The sequence below is a fragment of the Ailuropoda melanoleuca genome, chromosome 1, assembly GCF_002007445.2.
Source record: "Ailuropoda melanoleuca isolate Jingjing chromosome 1, ASM200744v2, whole genome shotgun sequence".
NCBI classification, from domain to species: Eukaryota; Metazoa; Chordata; class Mammalia; order Carnivora; family Ursidae; genus Ailuropoda; species Ailuropoda melanoleuca.
This window is the reverse complement of record NC_048218.1, coordinates 17,062,505-17,083,983: the sequence shown is the minus strand read 5'-3', so window position 1 is coordinate 17,083,983 and position 21,479 is coordinate 17,062,505. Positions and strand designations below refer to the sequence as shown.

General features: G+C 36.7%; 1 protein-coding gene and 1 non-coding gene across 2 annotated transcripts in view; both read right to left on the bottom strand.

The window, feature by feature from the left end:
- Positions 1–21,479, bottom strand: part of CYYR1 (cysteine and tyrosine rich 1) — a 99,969-nt gene that overhangs the window by 62,902 nt on the left and 15,588 nt on the right. The window lies entirely within an intron of this gene.
- Positions 17,594–17,695, bottom strand: LOC117795471. The gene has a single exon (XR_004619510.1). It is a non-coding gene; the product is annotated as a U6 spliceosomal RNA (small nuclear RNA).

Here is a 21,479-nt window from a genome sequence, read left to right as displayed (position 1 = left end):
GTTAGCATAAATCTTAAGTAATTAATTTTACTTTTTACACTTGCAAGGAAAATAGGACTATTCCCATTCTATAGAATGGTTGTGATAGAAACACACCTTACCTGGGACTTACGTTATTTTCATTCACTCCTTCGCTCTTTGTTCATTTTGTTTCCCGTAAGTCATTGGGAATTTTTGTCAGTTGACATCGCAATTGCTAGGTGTAATTCCTGCTAACCAGAGTGGCACAGAGACAGCCTGACTCAAAGTGAGTATTTCTTTCCGATAAAAGAATAGTGTAAGAGAGCTTTTTTCTGAGTGAGGTCAGAAAGGGGGTGAGGGGAAAGTTATAAAAGGAGGAATGATGGAGGCTCAGCTCAGAGTCCTTTTGCTATTATAAATAACTGTACCATTGATGTTTTGTTCATTCTATTCACTTGGGTGGAGAGAGGCAGGCTTATGAGACTTTTAATATGGCTATGGAGGGAAGTCAATGACTTTTAAATCAGGTTTTGTTATAACACCCTCTAAAACTTAAAGGGCTCTCTCATTTCATTTGCATTATACACAAGTTGGCATTCTGAGGTTCTCCTTCTTGCGTGTGCTGCCATGGTAGATCAGTGGCCACTCTCACAACCCACCCTCTGAGGGCTGCCTCAGTTTCTCCATCAGGCTTGAGAGTTAAGGGAACCCTGGAAGATATTTGTAGCTTGTCTATCCAATAGACCACCAGTGAGTTTGTATGCCTCATCAAGAAAGGCCACTTAAGACTTAAGTTTCCAGAGAAGCATGAAAGAGAAGGGAGATCTAATATATAGTTGAAAGCCACACAGGCATTAAGCTCTGCTTTTCTGTGAGATGCTTCATTATGCTTTTAACAAATAGGTTTATGTATGATCTATATGAATTAAGAAATAGTGTACATTTCCAAAGGAAGGCAATGTCAAATTATAGCATTTCCAAATGAGGGATGACGGGAACTTCAGACCTTTTTTTGGAAGGTGTAAGCCACCTTACTTAGTACATTTTAAACACCATTTCCTCCACACTTCAGAAGCTTTCGTTTTAGAAAAGCATGGCAGGAGTCACTCTAATGTGATTAGAAAGGGCCTGAAGCTTTGCTTTTAAAATTCAATACTTAGGTAGAAAGAAAATGATAACTTTTCCCCTTTGATTTTGAGTCACTATTTTTATAACACCAGCAGCCCTGAGACGCCTGATGTTACCTGAGCACCACTAAACTAGAGCCCTTTAACTGGCTGTTTTCAGCTGGTCTTTCATCTTTATTTCTGCGTTCCCCCAATACATTATTTCTATATTCTGCAGACGTATTCTCAGCTTTCTTGATGATACATTCACTTGTTTCTTTGTTCGATGAATATTTATTGAGCACCTACTGTGTGCCAGGCTCAGCCAAAGATTCTGCATCAAAGAGTCAACCAAAAGAGCCAAGAATTTGTAAACACTGATGATTGTAAACACTGAGAAGGAAGAGTACAAGTGTAGGAGCAGAAAGCCATGGAATCTTACCTGATGTGTAGATTCAGAGAAATTTTCCTAGGGAAATGATCGAAAGGGATTGTGATGGATGAGCATGTTAAATAATTAATTGAAGTGTACAGAAAAAGGTCTAGGGAGAGTTCAGATAGAAAGAATGGTATATGGAGGGACTCAGGTAAGAATATATGCAGTATTTGACTTAAAACCACTGAGCTCCAGGTAACTTATGCATGAGATCAAGGCTCAGCTATTAAAGGGCACAAGGTGGCTTCCTCTATCCTGTTCTTTTGTGTGGCATCCCCCTTTGGTTCACCACTCAGAAGACATAAAGAGCAGATGCAGGGACGTAGACAGTAGAGATTCTAGTTTATATTGCCATACAAATGACCCCAAGCAGTCAGTGCTTAGCCCAATTAAGGTTTATCTAAGTGCTCAAGCTTCAAATGCGACTCAGGTTGGCAGGAAGGGGGTTTGTCCTGTATCAGCACTCAGTGACCCAGGCTAGAAGAGGTTTCATTGCGACAGAGAGAAGAGCACGTGCCAAGCCATGAACCCTCTGAAGGCTTCCCAGAACTGTTGCACATTTCACCGGCCAAAGTAAGCCATAGGGCAGTGCTTAACCTCAAACTCCAGGAGAGAGAGCAGCCTACCACCATGAGGCTGGTAGGTAGAAAACTAGGACTAGCTGGTAAGCAAGAGTAGCGATCACCATGGAGATGGGCCTGCATTTATCAGATGCTCCAGTCTATGGAAAGAGCAAGTTACTGGTGCTCTGCCTCAAACCAACCCATTTTCAGCCCTCTCATGTTCAACCAGCTGTCATTAAATAGGAGAATGGGTGTGGGTGGGGGCATTACAGTGGAGTGAGTGTGCTGCAGTGGAGCTCAGAAGGTGTTTGCTAAGCAGTGCAATGATTTATAAATGGAGAATAGGTAGAGCAGATAAAATACCATTTTCATTTCTTTGACTTTTTCTTCTACTTCCTGGAAGAAGGAAAAGAGTAATGTTGTCCTTAATATTTTCCATATATCTGTTGAACTATTTTATTGAAGCTATCTATTTTTTTAAGATTTTATTTATTTATTTGAGAGACAGAAAGAGAGAGAGCATGCATGAGAAAGCACGAGCAGGGGGTGGGTGTGGGAGGGGCAGAGGGAGAGGGACAAGCAGAATCCCTGCTGAGCGTGGAACCCGAAGCTGCCTGATCCCTGGACCCTGAGATCATGACCTGAGCAGAAGTTGGAAACTTAACTAACTGTGCCACTCAGATGCCCCAAAGCTATCTTAATTGAGTTTCCAAGAACTCCTTCTTGTTCTTTTTTCCCTTGTATGTGCAGTATCTGGTTTTGTTTTATAGATGCAATATAGTCTCATAGTTCTCTTAAGATGTTAATTATGATGGTGTTTTCATGCGTTTACACGTGACGTTGTTTTCATGTGTTTACTTTCTCACCACTGTGTTCCTCTCCCTTCTTTGTTTCTTATTTGACTTTAATTTGTTTTGTTCTGGCTCCACCTTTCATAGTAGAGGCTGTCCTCTAATGTCTGGTCTTCCTTAGCTATTAAATCATATTTAAAAGTGAGGCCCAAATGAACCAGATTGAGAAGCATGAGTATAGCTTCTTAATCTGTGAGTCTCACTGTAATGGTGCTACTATGGGATTATTCGTTTGGCTGGGGGAATCTCTGAATGCCTGTACCCATGGTTTGGAGGTTCTTAACTTATTTTGTGCCATGGCAGTCTGGTGAAGCCTGTAGCCCCTATTTCAGAATATTTTTAAATGCATGAAACCAATTATAGCAAAGTATTAAAAACCAAATTTGTGATACAGTATGTGCTTATGGTAATATTGTGATACAATAATAGTGATCCATCATATCATAAGCTTTAGAGTTGTATCTAGTAACTGTTAAGTAATGAGGAGTACAAATACTATTTCAGGATATAAGTAATGAGTAATATGATAAAAAAATTACCATGATTCCTACTGGTGACAAAGTTACAGGTCCTGCTAGTATTACACTGGTTTGTTACCCACATTCAAAAAGGAGAGAGATGCTAACTTTTGGAGGTTAGTGGAAACAAAAAATGAATTATTGTTCTCATTCGAGTTCATTGACCCTCTGGTTAAAAATCCTATCAAAGGTCTATACTTTTGAGTGGATCAGTTTTCTTCCAGAAGGCAGTTCACCAATCTCCAACCTCAAGTATGTTTGCTTGGCTGCCATGCAGAGAATAAATTTCCCTTCAGTGGGAAGATTTTCCCATAATCCCTCAGATTTCAGCATAGTAACTCACCCTCCAACCTTAACTATGCTTGCTGTCTCCACATCCAGAGGCTATCTGATAAAACCTCTCCAAAAATAAGACTCCACGTTTTCTCTTGATGGAACCAGGGTAGAGAGAGAAGATGGGAAATCTAACTTCTCTTTTAAAGATGTTCAGTCCACACTCCAGTTTTCAGCCCCGTTTTTTGCACACCTGCCTGGCAAGCACCAGTTCCTACAATCCCTGAGGATTTTCATAGTTTTATGTGAAAATGATTGGCTTTCTGGCTTGCTACCTCAGCAGACTTGGATGACTGCTTTCTCCAGTCTAAAGGAGTTAACAGTGGTTAAACTATTTCCCTGATTTCAAAATGTTACTTTTGTTGTCTGCTGTCTTTTTGTCCTTGTGATTTTTTTTTCTCTTAATTCCTTTACTCTCATTGTTTTGTGAGGCTTCAGGAGGAAGTTCAGATAGACATTTGCATTCAGCCTATGCTGNAATTTTCTCTTGATGGAACCAGGGTAGAGAGGGAAGATGGGAAATCTAACTTCTCTTTTAAAGATGTTCAGTCCACACTCCAGTTTTCAGCCCCGTTTTTTGCACACCTGCCTGGCAAGCACCAGTTCCTACAATCTCTGAGGATTTTCATAGTTTCATGTGAAAATGATTGGCTTTCTGGCTTGCTACCTCAGCAGACTTGGATGACTGCTTTCTCCAGTCTAAAGGAGTTAACAGTGGTTAAACTATTTCCCTGATTTCAAAATGTTACTTTTGTTGTCTGCTGTCTTTTTGTCCTTGTGATTTTTTTTTCTCTTAATTCCTTTACTCTCATTGTTTTGTGAGGCTTCAGGAGGAAGTTCAGATAGACATTTGCATTCAGCCTATGCTGTTTAACCACAGCGTTGATGCATTCATAAATTCATAAGTAGCGTTTTATTATGTCGGGGACTCACATCTTTTTTTCTGTTCATAATAGCATATCTCCTTCTCTCTGTTTTAATATAAAAGTAAGCGAGACAACAAGGTTGATATGCAATGCCTTTTTAAGAGAGACATCTATTATGTGTTTTAAGGAAATCATTTCTTAAAAGAAATTTTCTTAAACTCTCCCTAATTGCTTTTAGCATCTCTGTTTAGAACACTAGACTGAGTTTCTCAAAGTCAACAACCGGGGATTTGGGCAGTTTTCTCTTCTGGTACAATGGTAAAAGTGGAGTACCTACCACAGGTAACAACTGAATTCTTGGTCGATACAAAAAACAATTCAACGAAGTCACTGGAAAGAAACCAAAAGCAGGCATAAACTGGAAGAGAGCCAAGACTGGAAGAAGAAAATGGGATTGGGTGTTTCTTTTTGATCAGACTTTTTCCCCAGTCAGATTAAGCAGATTCACTAAATCTTGGGATAGAAATCCTTGGAGTGTGCTGGTTTTAAGACTAAGAGGACAGAGATTAGTACTGTCAAAGTAGATGGAAAGTGAGGGAGGAAATCAGGGAAAGGAGAAACTCTGGGGCAGGGGGAGGGGAAACTTCAAATTGTGCACATAAATTCTAGGAAAATCTCAGGATGGCATCTGAACTATGCATGCATGTAACAAACTGTGAGCAACCCTGAGGCTAAAAGAATTGATCAGAGATTTTAGCAGCTACTCACTGCAGAGGTGATAAAGACTGGGACCTGATAAAACAAACAAACAAATAAACAAATAAATACCTGTGGAAATAACAGAATTCAATCTCTACCATGTATTTTTCACAATGTCCAGGACATATCTCAAATTACTAGATACATAATCAAGAGGAAAGGCAATTGGAGAAACTGATCCTGAGGTGACCCAGATGCCAGAACTAGAAAACAAGAATTTTAATTTAGCTATTATAAGTATGCTCAAGGATATAAAGGCCAATATATTTGTGAGGAGTGGAAAAACAGCAAGTCTCAAACTATAAAAAAAGGAGACCAATGGAAATTCTAGAAATGAAAAATACAGTATCTGACAAAAATGTCATTGGATAAGCCTAACAACATGTTGGAAATAGAAGAAGAGTCAGTGACTTGAAGATGACTCAACCAAAATTATACACTGTGGAGAACAAGGAGAAAAAAAATGATAGAAAAAAAAAAACCAGTCTCAGTAATTAGTGGAACTATATAAGAAAAGCAAATACATGTGGAGTCGTACAGGAAGATGAGAGACAGAACTGGGTAAACCCAACATCTGAAGAAAGAATGGACCAAAGTTTCCAAAGTTTTACAGATTCAAAAAACTCAGAGAACCCTACATGATGTAAATAGAAAACAAAAACTTGGAAAGGTGACAGTTAAACTAATGAAAACAAAAGATAAAGAAAATCTTGAACATTTCCAGAGGAAAAAAGGCACATTACATACAAGACAAAAATATAAGTTTCCAATGACTTCTCAGCAGAAACACTGGAGGCCAAAATATTGTAGAATGGCATATTTAAAGTGTCAAATGAAAACAACAAATTGCCAACCCAGCATTCTCCATGGAGCGAAAATAACTTTCAGGAATAAAGGTGAAATGGAGGCATTTTCAGATGAACAAAAACAAAGATAATTCTCCAGCAGACTTTCCCTTCAAGAAAAGCTAAAGAAAGTTCTTCAAGCCCAAGGGAAATGATTCCAGACAAAAATTCAGATCTTAATTTAAAAAGATATTTATAGGGGTACCTGGGTGGCTCAGTTGGTTAAGCGTCTGACTCCTGATTTCAGCTCAGGTCGTGATCTCAGGGTCATGAGATCAAGTCTTGCATCAAGTGCTGTGCTGGGCATGGTGCCTCCTTCAGAGTCTCTCCCTCTCCCTGTGCCCCTCCATGCCCTGCTCCCTCTCTCTCTCAAAAAAAAAAAAAAAAAAATCACGACCATTTAAAGTGAAAATCATAGCATGTATAGCTTATGTAATAACCATGAAAACTATGGCATAAATTACAGGGGTAAAAAGATGTAGAAGATTGTGCTAAACAAAACGAAACAAAAAGATTGCAAAGGTATTGCATTTAATGACAACATTAACTTTCAACAGACTGAAAAGTGAAGAATGTTTATTATAATCTGTGGAGCATCACTAAATAATAGTACAAAGTGGTAAGCAAAAAAGCCAAACAGATAATTAAAATGGAATTCTAAAAGCAATCTCAATGAACTCAAAATAATAGTAGAGGAGGGACAGAGGGACACAAGACAAATGGGGCAAACAGAAAACATATGGTAAGTAGACAGACCTAAATCCAACCACATCAACAGTTACATTAATTAGAAATTAAACACTCCAATGAAAAGGCAGGGATTGTCAGAATAGATTAAAAGGCATGAACTATATGCTGTCTACCTGGAAGGTACTTTAAATACAAACATTCGGCTAGACGTACTCTAAATTCAAAGACTCACTTAAAGGCAGGGAAGAAAATATATAAATTTTTTCATAATGCTAAAAGGTCAATTCATCAGGAAGACTTAATATTCAGAAATGCATTTGTACTTAGAGACAAAAAGTTTCAAGATCCATGAGGCAAAAATTGGTAAAGGGAGGAATAGACAAATTCACAATTATGGTTAGAATTTTAATAACCTTTATCAGCAGTTAATAGAACAACAACAAAAAGTAAGAAAGGATACAGATCTCCTGAACAGCACTATCAACCACCTTGAGGAATTGACATTTATAGAACACTACACCTAACAAGTGCAGAATACACCTTCTTTTCAAGTGCGCATGGACCATTCACCAAAATAGGCCATATGCTGGGCCAAACACAAATCTTAATAAACTTCAAAATTTGAAATAGTCTAGAGTATGTTTTCCAACAAAAACAGAAATAAGTTAGAAATCAATAATAAAATGATATTAAGAAAACCCCAAATATCTGGAATCAAGAAACACACTTCTACATAACTGATGAGTCAAAAAAAATTTTAAAAAAGGAAGTCATAAAGGAAATTAGAATAGACTTGTATGTCAGTGATTACAAAATTCGCCATAACATTTATGAGATGTCACTATACAATGCTTAGAGGAAAACTGGTATCTTTAAAATGGCTAGATTAGAAAAAAAGTAAACTACAGCATCAATGATCTAAGCTTCCAACTTAAGAAGCTAGGGAAAAAAGAACAGTGCAAACATAAAATAAATGGAAGATAAACAAGACCAGAAATCAGTAAGTTAGAAAACAACAGAGAATATCAACAAAGCCCAAAGGAAAAAACCGAGGAATGAAGGGCTATATGGACATAGGGTAAGGAGACGTAAGTCCTCTCCAGCAGAGAGGACATGACTGAGATTCAGGTCACTGTTCCTCACATCCCTGGGCCACACTGCCCAAGAAAAGGAAGCTGCCCTTTGCACTTCCTATTGGCCTAGTTCCCCACATTTCAGGGGGGCCTCTGCCAGGATCTGATCTAAGCAGGGACTATGTGGATCTCTGGTCCTGGCAGATGTGGCTGCACAAGAAATATGTTATAATATCACCCTTGCAAACCTGTCTTCAAAAAAATTTTTTTTTCGAAAATACCAATAAAATTGAAAAACTCCTAGATGAGATAGACTGATTTTAAAAGGGAAGAAAGAGAACAAGAACAGAGATAAGCAATACTTAGAATAAAAGAAGGTTTATCACTAAAAATCCTACAGATATTAAAGGATAATAAAGGAATATTATGAATTTAATAAAATTAAATTTGAAGACTTAAGTGAAATGAATCTTTTAAAATATGTAAGTGGAAACAGAGAATTTAAATAGTCCCATAACTATTAAAAATTAAAATTGAAGTCATTATTAAAAATATTCCCCAAAATAGAACTCTAGACTCAGATGACTTCACTGATGAATTCCATCCAGCCTTTAAAGAAGAAATAAAATTCTTCAGAAAATTCTTTCAGAAAATAGAGATGGAAAGAACGTGTCCTCAGCTGTTATAAGAGACTAGTATAACCCTGAGCACAAAACTAGACATTTACAAGGAAATTAAATCACAGATCAATTTCCCTCTTGAGCATAGATGAAAAGATCCATAACAAAAAAATTTTTTTTTATTTTTATTTATTTATTTAACAGAGAGAGACAGCCAGCTAGAGAGGGAACACAAGCAGCGGGAGTGGGAGAGGAAGAAGGAGGCTCCCAGCAGAGCAGGGAGCCTGATGCAGGGCTCCTTCCTAGGACTCCGGGATCATACCCTGAGCAGAAGGCAGACGCTTAACGAATGAGCCACCCAGGTGTCCCCCATAACAAAATCTTTACCAAATTAAAGTTGGAAACATATACAAAGGATAAAAAAATCATGACTAAGTAGGGATTCTCCCAGGAATGTAAGGGTGGTTTAAAATTTGAAAATCAATCAATATCATTTACATTACAAAAAAACTAAACATACAATCATTTCAATAGATGCAAAAAAGTATTTGATGAAATTCAATGCAATCATTAGGAACAAAAGAGAATTTTCTCAATCTGACAAAGAGGATCAATGAAAAAAATTTCAGTCTCGTCATATTTAATGGATGCTTCCAAGTTCTGGAGCAAGGCAAAGATATATGATATTTCCCAGGCAATAAGGTAAGAAAAAAAAAGGCATATACAGATCATAAAGGAAGAAGTATAACTTTCTCTGTTTGCATAATTTTTACATAGAAAATCCTAACTACTCTGGTGCCTGGGTGGCTCAGTGGATTAAGCATCTGCCTTTGGCTCAGGTCATGATCCCCTTCCTCTCTGCTCCTCTCCCCACCCTTCTCTTGCTCTCTCTAATAATTTTTAAAAAAAAGAAGAAAAGAAAAGACTAACTTCTATACAAAGTAATTACCAGAGGTACTAAATGAATTTAATAACATACACTAATTATATTTTATATTCTACCAGCAAAGAGAAAACAAATTTAAAAACAATTCTAAGTATTCAAGTGTTAAGAAACAAGTTACTACTTAGGAATATAACAAAGGCAAGGCCTGAATCATGTTTACCTCTATTCCCATAGTGATTTGCAGAGTTCCTGATGAATAATATTTTTTTTAAATTTATAATATAAAAATAACGTATTTAATAAAATAAAATTTAATGTTTACTAAATGTTTGCTATAATAGAGATTTAAATTAATGTCTTAAAATATTAGAAATTGTTTTCCCCCTCATCTATCTGTTACGGAATAAGTGTAACAGACCTCAAAGGATCACACTCCCATGTCAGGGTCTACACTTCTTTCCTTCCCCGCTTGGACCTGAACTACTTTTGCATTCCAGCCAAAGTATGTGTACTGAAGTTGTACTTATCACCTCTGCTCTTATACCATTGGCTGTAAGTTAGCCACATGGGCACACATAGCTAGCTGCAGGGAAGGCTGGGAGATGTAGTGTTTATCCGGGGCAGATAATGTTCTCTATGAAAATTACATTACTATAGAAAAAGAGAGATTGGATATTAGAAGACAATTAGTGGTTTCTGGCACACCAGTCCTATTTAATTATAATATTTTATTGTTCTTCCAGCTAAAATGTTTTGAAATCATCAATGAGTTTAGAGCTCATGTCTAATAACTCACTCCCTAGAATACAGAGAAAGTTCTATTCAGCTGCTATATTTATTTAACTGAATTATGTGCAAATTATCACTTTTAATCACCAGCATCCTAAAATATGCACGTATAAGACCCACTGGTAAATGCAAAACACTTAGAAAACTGAAAACCTACACTGACCAGGATTTATGAAATACAGGTTAAAACAGAAATTACTAAACAAGATTTATGCCTGATCAAATTATAGATTTTAGCATACTGACTCATAAATCAGTTCCTTGAATCCCAAGGGCAATAAAAGGATTTATAAATCAAAACTTCCTTAGGATTTATTAGCTGAATGTCTATCATAAGAATGCAATGTTTATAAATCTCTTTTGACTTACAAAACTAAATTTATAAGCTCTTTGTAGTCAGGGTCCTTCTTTAATGACACTTTTGGTGGGTATATATTGTGATGTATGCTGGTGATACTCAGGAGACACTGATTAATGACAGTATCAGAAGGAAAGATAATTTTATTAAAATTGGTTAACATTTAAATAAATTTTGAAGGTTAACCTTGTAATTAAAACATAACATCTGTTTATACATTTTTAATATTATAGAGATACGGATTTAAATATTTAGAGAATAAAATAAATTATAATTTGAGTTAAAAAATGACATAGAAAGAATAATTTAGCTAAATGGCAAAACCATTTCAGAACAAGTTAAATATTTCAGAAAACATTTAAAACAAAAGTTCTGTACTATAAATCTTGGTCTGTGTTTAATTCCTAATTTGGCAAATAATTCTATGTTAAAATTATTGATTTTATTATAGATAAAATATATTTGTACTATTTCAAAATATTTTACTTTTAAAGTTCTGTTTTCTCATTTATCACATCCTGTTTATGGTCTCCAGATTTACCTTCCACCTGGTAAAATATTTTTAAAAAATATTCATCTAGCTGGGGCACCTGGGTAGCTCAGTCGGTTAAGACACCAACTCTTAATTTCAGCTCAGGTCATGATCTTCAGGGTCATGACATTAAGCCCAGCATTGGGCTCACTCTGCTTAGTCTGCTTGTCCCTCTCTTCTGCTCCTCCCTGTGCTTGCGCTCTCTCTCTCTCCAGTGAATAAATAAAATCTTTAAAAAACAAATTAAAAAATATATTCACATAGCTGACTTCATTTGGTTTTCTCTCCTCAAATGTCACTTTCTCAGAGAACCTTATCTGTTCATCCCCAACTATCTAGTGTAAACTATCACCCAAGTCACTCTCTGTTATGCTGATTGATTGATTGAATTCATTCATTCATTCATTCATTCATTGAAAGATACCAAGAAGCAAATGGGGGTTTAATTCCAAGATAGCAAAGTTAATGAGTGATATAACATGCGAACAGTTACACAGTGAAGTTTCTACCTTCTGGTTAACTGGATACTCCTAATGAAATTAAAGATGGTTTACCTTATCCACTTTTCAATAATAAAAGCAACAGATAATTTAAAGTACTTTAAACAAGTGCATACGTTAGGTGTTTTCTTAGGTGGGACATGGCCCTTGCTACCTTCAGATATTAGAGATTTTTAAAACAAAAAACAAAACAAAGCAGGAAGAAATTGTTAACTATTAAAACAAAATGCAAGTTCAGTAAATATATCAAGACAATGATCTGCTTAGTTTTTAACTTTAGAAAAAGTTTGGATAATATTTCTATGGGCTTTAATTCTCTTGATTTTTCTTAAAATATAGTTTTAAAAATATAAATTTTTTAGAATAAAATATAAAGCACAAAATCACTTTAAGAAATCACTTCCTGGGGCACCTGGGTGGCTCAGTTGGTGGAGCGTCCCTCCGACTCTTGGGTTTGGCTCAGATCATGATCTCATGGATCCTGGGATCAGCCTGGAGTCAGGCTGTGTGCTCAGCAGGGAGGTTCTCTCTCCCTTTGCCCCCCATCCCTCCTGCTCTCTCTTTAAATTAAACAAATCTTTTTAAAAAATCACTTCCTCTTATTGAACAGGTCTGGTTAAATATATCCCCCTCCCCCAATCCCAAAGTCCAATAATCGTATTGATAATAATAATACAATAGCAACTGATGTTTCTGCTATAACATATTTTTATTCCTGTGGAAAAAAACAAGTTCTACATATCATGAGTTAAAAATTAAAAATAATAGGACTTATGGGAAAAATGGAGTAGAAACAGACCAGTTAATCAAAACCAGTGGTAGGTCAGTGTTTCCTGGAGTCTGAAACTTGCAAAATTTTGAGGACGCTTTTTAATGAAAATATATTTGTTAAATGCCTGATACAACTCAGTAGAGTAAGTTCCTATATGTTTTACTACATTTTGTGGCTGCAAATTCTTTGAGCTCCTCTTCACATGACAATAACTTTGCAACATCTTTTCCTAGACAAAGAGAAAGATAATGCAGTCTTTCCTCTACCCTGAAGAATGGGGCTGTTTAATCATTTGGGGGAGCCATTCCTGTATAGAAATAGCTAACAATAGCTTAACTATGTATGGAAGTGACTAGGAACCACCTAAATCATATACTAAACTTAGACAAAATATATCCCCAATTCCACTTACCCCCAGCAGGATCCCTAAAATGGTGCAGCCATTCCAAAGCCCCTGAGGGAGAAATAGCTGCAGTGGAAAGAGACTGTGGTCTTAAAAGAAACGGTCAAAATATCTTACTTTGCAAGTGTTACAAAAATGCACCCTCTTAAATGCAATGAAGGGGCCCGTGCAATAAAAAGAAAGCGTTACTAATGCCACAATGGATTCTATGGGGCTTAGAGTGAGTACTGCAGGAGCAATAATGGAAGCTGAGGAAGTAAGTTGCCCAGCTCAGGGAGGAAGCTCACTGTGGCCGGAGGCTGCGTCAGAGGGTATTAAGAAGGCACAAAAACAATCAGGAGGAAATGCCAGCTTCCCAGCACTGAGACAATACAGATGGAGTGCAATCTGCCAGAAGTCAAGAGCTGAGCAAGGCTGAGGGTACGTTTTTCTGATTAGGGAGCCCGAGTGCAAGTACTCATTTCTATGTTTCTTAAAATTGAGCGAGAAAGGGTCCAGCCTGTGTGGCATTTAAGCTAAGGGTTTTATTCTTTCCTGGTGAAGATTATATTTATAGTCCCACTTTTTTGATTCCCTTTGCCAAGGAAGAAGGTTTGAACCAACACAGCTTCCTTGTTATACTAATACCATTCCTTGCTTTGCCCATCATTGGTGAAGTAACTGATAATCATGGAGAATAGATGGTAACGAGAAATTACTGAGCACTAGCTGTTGTTCTAAGTGGTTTGTAAATTACTACTAATTTATTCTTTGTAGCCACCCATGGAACAGGTTCTAACGCAATCACCATTTTACAACCCTATTTTTGATAGAGGTAAAAGCTTTGTAAATATAACTGTTGAGGACCTACCAAGAAGTCATTGATTGCCCCCTCTATTCAGTTACTTTGATCAAATGTAAATAAATTTTTATAACCTTTTATTTTCACTACTCCTGAATATATTTACCATAGTAATTTGAAATAAGTCTTTATGTAAGTTTATAGAAAGGTAAAGAAGCTATAGTTCATTATAATGGCAGTTTGATTCTATTTCTTAATTTGATAACTAAACAGGATAATAGGAACCCAAAAATGGAATGTGTTTTGATATAGTTAATTTAGACCATGGTAACCCAAAGGCTGTTTGTTGGTCATTAAAAATATAGGTTTCTGGCTTCCATTTTGGAAATGCTGAACCTGAATTTCTTGTTTAGGTCCTGGGGAAATATATTTTTAGCAAGCACTCTTAGGTGATTCTCATGCATACTCAAGTTTAGCAACCTCTAATTTAAACTACTGTAAATGCTGGGAAAAATCTACTTTCCTATGAACAGACAAAATTAACGTCTGGTGTTTACAGCTGTAAGACATTTAAAAACTTGGATGTGATTTAAGAAATTAATAAATATGTTTTAGTTTCCTATATGCTAATATAGGCTTAAAAGTGTTATTTGAAATAAATGATGCAGTGCATGAAAAAAAAAAAAACCTACAAAGTTTTGCAGATCTTTAAATCATACCATCGATTAATTGAAACACCTGGGGGTTAGTCTTCCTAATAGGATAATCTGAAAAGCAGAACAGATTTTACTGGCTTTGGATAAATCGTTTCACGATAAGCTCTTTTCTCTCATGAACTGCTTTCCTCCTGCACCAGGGAAGGAATGAATTCTGGGGTCTTGCTGTTCTTTGTGAGCTCTCCTTTCTCATAAATATTTAGATTAGAAGAAAAAAGCCAAGATCATTCTTTTTAAATAGTTTAATGAACTTTTTTAAATGCATGAACCTAGTTGGGAAAGCCTGCCAGTGATTAGAGTCTTGGTTTTAATATTATATTCTTTTCCCTTCCAAAATTCTCGTCCACATTTCATGAAATAGTATATTTCTCTTACTAAACCTAAGTTGAAGTTAATTATTTTAGTCATTTTTACCACAAAATTTAATTACTGACACTCTTAATTTTCTGTGGCTTGTGTCTTTGTCTTCATTCCATGTCACTCTCAGGGCACACTCTCCATCCAGTCTGCTAAATTAATATTCCTACTCTCACTGCCACGGGTTTTTGGTGCACTACAAAAAAGCCTATGTGTGGGCCATCCCCTTAAATATCTCATTTCCTAGTTGAAGTGTTTACACTTAAAAATGCCAGGGGTTGCCAAGTTGTAGATTGGTTTAGAAGTAGAATAAATCGAAGCTTCCATGGTATTATCTGCAATTCACTGACATGACTCATAATTAAAAATAAAGAAGAAAGAGAAAGGGAAAATGCAAATACTTTCATTTAACCCTCCATGTAAGTCAACATGCACACATACTGTACTGTTGTAAGATGTGTTTCCGCAAACAAAATAAGCTTCTTTATTTGCTGTTTATAGAAACCAAACATCAAAATTTTGAATTTCTCCTTTTGATTGTTATGTCTTCTTGATTAACTGCCCTTTTCTCATTATTCAATATCACTTTTTATTTCTGGTAATATTTTCTGCTCTGGATTTAGTTTTATATTAACGCAGCCACTCTAGCTTTCTTTTGGTTAATGTTTGCCTGATGCATTTTTTTTTCTATCCTTTTACTTTTTTTTCCTTTTCATGGCTTGATAGCTCATTTATTCCCTCCCTCACAGCTTTATTAAGGTAAAATTAATTAAAAACTGTATATTTAAGGTATAGAACTTGATTATTCAGTATATGCATGCATGTATGCATTGTAAAATAATCATGACAATCAAGGTAATCAACATACCTATCACCTCACAGTTGCCTGTTTCTTTTGTGTGTGTTGAGAAAAATTTAAGATCTCTGCTCTTAGCAAATTTCAATTACACAATATAGTATTGCTAACTATAGTCACATGGCTTTACATTAAATCTCCACAGATTTTTCATCTTGCTAACTGAAACTTTGTACCCCTTGACCAACATCTCCCCATTTTTCCCTCCTTCCATACTTTGAACCTACCAATATCATTGTATTTGAAATGAGTATCATGTGGATAGGATAAATTTCTGTCAGTTAAAAACAATCCATTCTCTGTCCTTCAGTTGATGCATTTTGACCACCAATGTAATAACTGGTATATTTGGCCTGTCACTTATTATTTTCTTTCTGTTTGTTTCCTTTGTGTTGCATTCCTTCAATCAATTCCCCTTCACTGCCTTACTTTATATTGTGCTGTAGGTTTTGCAGGGTTTTTTGGTGGTTGCATTTTTGTTTTTGTTTTTCCTTTTAGTGAATGCTCTAGGATTACAGAACACAGACTTTTCATCATTATGGAAAATCACTTTCATACTTTAGTTAGAAAGTAGAACTTCACCGTCTAAGAGATGGCTTTAGTCTCTTCCCTTTATGGAACAGTTGTGTTATGTATCACATTTACCTCCACTGAAAACTCTAATATACAATTTATATGTGTCTACATCCAACAGTCTAACCTATTTTAAAGAACTCAAAAGGGGAAAAATAAGCTATTATATTTACCCAACTGTATGCCAATTTTCTTCTTTGCTTCCTGATATTGCAGATTTCCTTTTGGCATCATTTGCCTTCTTTCTGAAGAACTTCCTTTAGTAATCCTTTTAGATCAAGTCGGCTAGCTAAATATTTTCTTAGTTTTTTTTTTTTTTTAAATTTGAGAATGTCTTTATTTCACTGTTATTCCTGAAGGATATTTTTGCTGGTTACAGAAGTCTGAATTCTTTTCTTTCATCACATAAACAATGTGTCATTTCTCTGTCCTCCATGGTTTCTGATGACAAATGTGGACTCATTCAAATCATAGCTCCTCAGTAGGTAATCTGTTGCTTATTTTTAGCTGCTTTCAAGATTTTTTTCTTTAGTTTTCAGTAGTTTGATTATGATGTGTCTGGGTATGGATTTCCTTAAGTTGATCCTTACAGGAGTTTATTGAACTTCTTGCATTTGGTTTCTCTCTTTTGCCAAACTTGGAAAGCCTTCCTCTGCCCCCATGTTCACTCACTCTTTATCTCTATTCCACTATTGAGCCCATCCAGTGAATTTTTTAAACGATAGCTACTGTATTTCTTGTTCTGAAATTTCTGCTTAGTTCTTCATATTTTGTTTCTTTTTTTCTGTTTTGGTCTTTTCACTAATTTCAGGTAGTGCCTGCTTTACTTTTGGGGTCATTTTTCATAATAGCTGCTTTAGAAGCTCTGTCAGGTAGTTCCAACATCTCCACTGCTTGATGATTGTGTTTGCCTTTCGAGTTGACATTCCTTATTTTGCTTTGTTTTGTTTCGTTTGTTTTTTGTATGCTGGGTGATTTTGAATTGTATCCTGGGCTTTGAGTATTATGTTATGAGGTTTTTGGGTTTTGTTTAGGTGGATGGGGAATTCTGAGATTTTTGTTTTAGCAGGCAATCAACCAGGTTCAATTTAGACCACAAGTTCCAGTCAGACCAGTGGTTGTGGTTTTAATGTCAGTTCCATTTTCAGAGGCTTTGCAGTCAGGTTTGGATCTGAGCCATGTGTACACCACCCAACTGCCAATCTGGGAACTGGATAGCTGCCTATCCTGTATTCAGTTCTTAAGTTCTATGTATACTCTTCAGGGTCGGATCCACACACGTGCAACTTGAGATGAGCCCAGGAAGTCACAAGGAACCTTAGGTCACTTTCTTGAGCTCTTCTATTTTGAAGATCTCACTAGTTCATTCTCTTTCTCTCTTCTTTCTTTCTTTCTTTTTCTTTCTTTCTTTCTTTCTTTCTTTCTTTCTTTCTTTCTTTCTTTCTTTCTTTCATCATGTAATGCTTCACCAATTTGCACGTCATCCTTGTGTAGGGGCCATGTTAATTTCTCTGTATCATTCCAATTTTAGTATATGTGCTGCTGAAGCAAGCATGAAGATCTCACTAGTACTTTCGGGTTCCCTGGGGCAACACTTTTGGTTCTCTGGTCAGAAAAATGGGCTTTAGGGGCGCCTGGGTGGCTCAGTCGTTAAGCATCTGCCTTCAGCTCAGGGTCTGATCCCAGGGTCCTGGGATCAAGCCCCGCATCAGCCTCCCTGTTCCACTGGGAGCCTCCTTCTTCCTCTCCCACTCCCCCAGATTGTGTTCCCTCTCTCACTGGCTGTCTGTGTCTCTGTCAAATAGATAAATAAAATCTTTAAAAAAAAAACAAAAGAAAAATGGTCTTTATTTCTTTTGCTCTTTGCATACTTTGAAAATGGTATCATATCCAGGATTGAACATTAGGAGGACAAAGACAGAAAAAAACACAGTGGGGATTCACCCCATCCTCCTGGCATTACATCATTCTGATCAGAAAGGAAGATACCCCAGTTTCAGAATTGTAGGCTTCTGTCATTGTCACTGCCACTGCTGTGGCAACCAAAAGATCACTGGGAGCTACACAAGAGAACAGAGAAGAGGAAACAAAATCGGGGTATTTACCCCACTGTCTTTCAGCATGAAGAGACCTTGCTTATTTAGCCAGAGGGATTGCCCTGTATCTCTCTGTGTCCATATCCTGAAGCCTACTTATGTGTTTTGGGCTACGTTTAGTCCAGAGTGGAGGAAACAGAGGGAAAAAACACTGGTAAACTCTTGGCTCGTTAGGCAGTACTTTGAATTTTGGTCTTGTTCCCCAATCCACTTGCTACTGTTTACTTTCCATATACCTGAAATAGCTGCCTCGTGTATTCCACCCAAATTCTATAGCTGCATTCAGTAGGAGGCAGAGAATGGAGCATACTTTCTCTGTCTTACCCAAAACTGGAGCCAATCCTTGCAATGAAAGGTAATAATGAGACAAAAACTATTTTTCCACAAACACTAAGCAAAATATATAGCATGTACAATAAGCTGGCTGTTTAAAGCCAACAAACTGAGTGTAAAGAAATGCACTTGAGAATTGATAGACCTCAGCGGATCCTTGCTATGATCAATGACTTTTTATTCAGCATGCCATCTGGCATTTATTCGCTACCACTGAAAATATTTTCAATCTGGCGATTGTTGCAAAATATAGGTTATGTATAATATCATCAGAGGCAAGTCATTGCCTTTTTTATTCTTGTCTTATAAGCACTGACTTACATCGAGAGAACTGCTGATTAAGACATTTTTTAAAAAGCCTAATCAGGGCATTTCTAAACTTTTACATGCAAAGGCACACTCAAATCTATAGAGTACTGTGATCACTCTGTTGAAATGACCAGCGGTTAGAACACTGTTTTGTGCCTTAATTACTGACATATCATCAATGGAGATGCACCAGCCTTACGTACAATATATATTTCCGCAAAGTTGTGAATAAAATAAATTTTGAAAGGCGAATTAATTGGAACTTTATAATGAATCGTTTGGTAAAACAAATCATTGCCCCCTTAATATTTGCTATTACATATGTGATTTTTTTTAACAAATCAGGTTTATATATATATTTTTAGACTTGTTTACTTATTTTTGAGTTGGCTTCTCTAATTCATAGGTCAGCCTAGGGCAACATGGCAGATTTGTCTATTTAATGCACGTGACTTTCTGGGCTATATTATGCTTTTAGCAATTGCTGGGCAGCAGAACACAGGACTTAATTAGCTGGTTTTGCAGTTTTTAGACTGCAATCCCATTTGATTAAAAGGGTCATTTATTTTACTCAATGCTGAGGGTGCTATCCTGAGGAGAGGAGCCCAAGTTTTGGCCTGGAGGACCAGGGAGGGCTCTGCATCCAAAGTGGCATTTGCTCTGCGCATCCTTCATGGATTTCTGGATGACCTTGGAGAAGTCACTTTGCTCCCCCCACCTGTTTCCTGTTTTACAAAGCTCCAGCATTTTCAAAGCCCAGTGTTTTCATTAATGACAGCAAAAATGTGCAGAGCTCTTCTAAATGCTTTTATGAACAAATATTTTCTTTAGCCAAATTCTGAGAGGTAGGCAAGTGGTTACTGCTGTTCCCCTTTTACAAATTAATAAACCGGGGCTCACTGTTATTAGCAGAACAGAGTTTACACGGCATAAAAGAAAAACTCAAGTGCATTTTTTGGGAATCTGAACATTCTTGGTTTTTCTTCTATGACTTCCTATCACTAAGACTACTATTAATTAATAATAGAATCACAAAGAATTATTTTTTGTTTAATTCCCCCTGGCAAAGGGCAAAGAGGTCTATTTACTTAATGTAAGGATGGGTATTGTTTCAGATTGCAATCGCCATTCACTTGATAAATGTAAATTCAAGTAGTTCTCTATGTGTAACACTTGGGAGGTTGATCGTCTATTATTCCTGGTGTCTGAGAGGGAAAATGTCTTATCAACGCTGTGCAGGTGGTCATTTGCTACCACAGGTAGCACTTACTTTTTGCAAAATGCAGCATAGGAAGGTAGAGTTCTGCTCTCCTTTTTAACAGCATGAATTCATACAGCGTATGTTTGAAGTAATTTGTCATATTTTTCTCTATTTTTGGCAGATTTGTGCAGAGGCATAAAAAAGCCTTCTTCCTATTACCTGTAAGATCAATCTCTCTCTTTCCTTAAACATGAATATCGAAACTCCAAATTCCATTGGTCTCTGAGTTACTATGGGTTAAATAGCCAAGGCTTTCACCCGTGGCACTTTCAGATGGAATCCTATTACGCTTTATGAGGTTATTATCGCCCTCTGAAATTTTCATTAGTTATGGGTGTGTTCATCTTAACATTTTGTAGTTGGGAGACAGCTGAAAGACATTGTGTTCTGGCCGGTAGCGCCCCCCCGCCCAGCGTTCTCCCAATAGAATGCAATAAAAATCACTGTGTGTGCATAATTCTTCCCTCCTCGATTTTATCAACAAAACATTTTATCTCCAAAAATTATGCAAGTGAATAGAGCTGCACAGGAGGCCATTCCCTTCATAATCACAGGCTGGCGGATGACATGGCATCACTGAAGGAGCATGGTCACTCCAGAAATGCAACAAGAGGTGAAATCATTATAATCAAATTGGTCTTTGAAGTCTTATCCCTCTCATCTGATTACATTTTATCCTAAACTGTGTGACTGGAAAGTGATGACTGGCTACACAGAAACCATGACATGAATGATCTCTGATTTATCCTCCATGAAAAGAGATTCTCTGAAATCAACATTTTCCAATTATGATTTGATTTATTTAAACAACTATTTATCTAGGTGATACCTATTTAGGTAGAACCCACAGAAATCTCGGGTTTTTCATGAGTAAATGGAGGATTGACCTGCATTAAACAGTCTGTTATGGATCGTACAGTTGGTTCCGCCCCATGTCTTCAATGCTAAACTTTACACTGGCTTCCTGGCCTCTCCGGGTCTAGAGTACGGCTGGGCGAACAAATAATTTAGGAACTGGAATAAAGTGATAAATAATACCAGAGTAGAGAAAGGATCATGTTATGGCAGCATAAGGGAAGGAATTTAATCCAGATATTAAGAGTAAAAAAGGGCTTCTCCCAAAATACGGTGTTTAGGTCTTTATAAGGTCTTATAGCAATGAATAGTTTCTATTCAACCCTTTTGAAATCTTCAGATCTTCCAGAGGCAGTGGGGAGTGGCAGAAAGAGGTCAAGAACACAGTTATAAGTGCTTGCTCATTACATGGTAGCTATAGAAAATTAGAAAAATTACTTAGCTCTGAGCCTTAACTTCCTCATCTGTTCAGACAAGAATA